Source organism: Chinchilla lanigera, unplaced genomic scaffold (assembly GCF_000276665.1).
Source record: "Chinchilla lanigera isolate Chin_1 unplaced genomic scaffold, ChiLan1.0 scaffold00052, whole genome shotgun sequence".
Taxonomy (NCBI): domain Eukaryota; kingdom Metazoa; phylum Chordata; class Mammalia; order Rodentia; family Chinchillidae; genus Chinchilla; species Chinchilla lanigera.
In genome coordinates this window covers 4,998,316-5,001,177 of record NW_004955453.1, presented here as the reverse complement: position 1 = coordinate 5,001,177, position 2,862 = coordinate 4,998,316, and the positions used below count along the sequence as shown (strand labels likewise).

The following is a 2,862-nucleotide window of genomic DNA, read 5'->3' as shown; positions in this document are numbered from 1 at the left end:
ACATCACAACCTCAGAGTTCCAAGGGTACGTTTTCCAGAGCGGGGCAGAAGCGTTCCCCATTGCTTGAGGCAGACACTAACCCCCTGGAGACCCCTGCAGTGGGTTCCAATCTCCTGCCGGGTGGTGCAGCGCATGGTGGGAAGAAAGAGCAAGAGACAAAATAGCGGTGCAGCAGGGATCTGGGATGACCAGCTGCTCCCAGGGAACAAAAGGCCATGAGGCAGCCAGAACCTCAGTATTTATTGATTACGTCTGTGTCAAGAACAATAGGTGAAGGGGAGTGGGTGCTCAGGAAACAATACTGGTGACTACGGTGGGCTAGCGAGAGGAATGAAGCATTCTTACAAGGATGAGCCGGGGGCAATAAGCAAACTGCTGTTCCTCAGGGGCCTTTCATCCGCAGCAGGTCTTATCTTGCCCTGAGCGCCGCAGCAGTCATGAGCCGCTGGTGTTCCAGCTGTGACCGGAGACGAGCAGGGAGTTCCCGTGCTCCAATCTGGCTCAAAGGGCAGGACAAGGACGACCTTGGGTGTCCCCTAGACTCAGTTTATAATTTGTGGCTCCTGACACCAGCCCACCGAGGGTCAAGAAGAAGGGGACATGGACCCACCTTTCAATGGCAGGGATGGCAAGGTCATATTGTAGAAGAGCAGGTAGAATGGCAGATAGTTTTGCCACCGTTTTTGGAAAATGCAATCTGCCGCAGTTATCTTCTTGCAATTTTATTTCCTGTTGCAAGAGCCATAGCAGGAGGTAGGAAGAGCCGTAAAAGAAATTTTCTTCACTTTCTATTCCCTCGTCTGTATCTTCTGAATCGATATCCACCCTCCCTGCATAGCAGTGGTACAAATGGACTACCTGGCACAGCCTAGATTGCCTATAGCATCGATTTGGTTGTGTACATCAGTGGCAGTGCCGTTTCGATTCACTGTACTTTGATACTCATTTATGACTCTGCCCAGTCATTTTCTCTACTGCATACTGCCTGACAGTTCTGTTTTCCTGATATTTATGTCAGGGTTGGATGACAACAGAGAGCAATTGATCAGTTTTTGGAAGGTTTTTGGGAACTTTCTAGAAAGATGTGATGCACCATTTCCCAACCTCTGTAGGAAATTATCTACCTCCTCTAAGCCTTCTGACTCTGGATCCCTGGACAGAACAGCCTGAGCAGTCTTGCCCGGCATAGCCCCCGACACGGTGCCATGTGCAACACGCTTCCCCCTTTCCTCCCCTCAAGATCATCCTATTGGTTCTTAGAGTTTTTAAGTAGTTGTTTGGGGAATAAAATTTTTAATGCAAAAATGTATAAACTCGTGAATCATATTTGACTCCTTCTAACCTGTACCAACATTTCCACTGCTTGGCAAGCTGCTTAGGAGAAATGGCTGAGAGCCTGTAAGGGAAAAATAGGTTATTCAGTGATAAGTATCTTATTCATCATGTGTATATGACTAAGCTGTTTTGTAACTTGATGTAACTCAGACCCGCATCAAAATGAAAGGGAGAGCTTGGCAGAGAGAGATATTTTACGAAAGTTTTAGGCAAACTATCTACCTGTCTATTTGATTTGTGTACACCCACTCCTTGAAAGTCACGTGACTTATGAATAATTTCCACATCCTCCCTGTTGGAGCTCCCTGTGGGTCCCTATGTGTGCTTGCTACGCCGCCTCTGCGGTTTCTGTCCAACACCACATCTTCCTGCACAGCCATGCACTAGTCCTGGCTGGGGTTCCGACAACCCGGGCAGCAGGTAGAAGATATAGCTTGGGAGCCTGCCATCCCCAGCATGAAGTCTCCATCCTAGAGTAGAAGAGCCATCTTCTTACGCTAGAAATGCAGCCAAACATGATTTGCATCAAAATCACTGAACATATTAGTTAAAACCAGCCCTCCTGAGCCCAAGCCATGGAGACTGATGTAGTAGCTTTAGGTGAGACCCACAGATCATTTACCCCCAGCTGAAGATCACTCCTGGCCAAGTGTCCTGCCACCCTGCTGGTTCAGCGCCCGGCCTACCACCACACTGACTCTCATGCTCTACTTTCTGCTCACCTTGAGGATCGATTTTCTTCTGGGCTACGGCTGAATTGTTATAAAGAGGTGGTGGTGGCAGGGGACAGACAGAGGCCTCCTTCTCTGCTGCCTTCATTCAGTTGATCATAATCAGCCAATTCCTTTTCCCAGGGAGCTTCTGGCTGGGGCTGGATCCAGGCCAAAACAAGCAGTTCATCAGCGAGCCTCTCTCTTCCTGTCTCACTAGTTTCTTACTAGCAGGCTTTCTGGTACCTGGGAGATGACCTGGCAATGAAATGAGCCATTTCAGGGGCATCCCCAGGGAGCTAAGAGGAAGTACAGCTCTCTTTCCCCAAGCAAAAGAAGGTGAGGTGTTTTTTCCACCCTTCTGAGTTCAATGATTATCCTAACAAAATCTCAGGGGCCTCCAGAGCTGAACTCAGATCGTAAGGGGTGTAGGAATCACTGGGGTCTTCTTTGTTTGGGTTGTTTTTTCTTTGTCTTTTTTGAGAGAGGGTCTCCTTATGCAGTCAGGCTAGCCTTGAGCTCACTTTGTAGCCCAGGCTAGTCTTGAACTCAAAACGATCCTCCTGCCTCAGCCTCCTGAGTACTGGGATTACAGGCGTAAGCCACTGTGAGTGTCTGCTGCACTCGGGGCCCGGGGTAGAGGCACACACAAAACCAGGACACAGGGGATGCAGAGCAGCAAGAGCCAAGTTTGTAACTGCAACTGCATACTGAAGTTTATTTTGTAAGAAGTTTTATAGCATATAAGTGTAGTTTTTTAGATAACATATGAGTATATACCGAGCCAAGTAATTGTTTTTTTGACAGTCTGTTTCA

At 48.1% G+C, this 2,862-nt stretch overlaps 1 long non-coding RNA gene across 1 annotated transcript; it reads right to left on the bottom strand.

The window, feature by feature from the left end:
- Nucleotides 1–650: 650 nt before the first annotated feature.
- LOC106149782 lies at nucleotides 651–2,143 on the bottom strand. The gene is made up of 3 exons (XR_001236158.1): nucleotides 2,059–2,143; nucleotides 1,344–1,397; nucleotides 651–730 (listed from the first exon to the last, which is right to left on the bottom strand). It is a non-coding gene; the product is annotated as an uncharacterized LOC106149782 (long non-coding RNA).
- Between the last annotated feature and the right edge of the window lie 719 nt (nucleotides 2,144–2,862).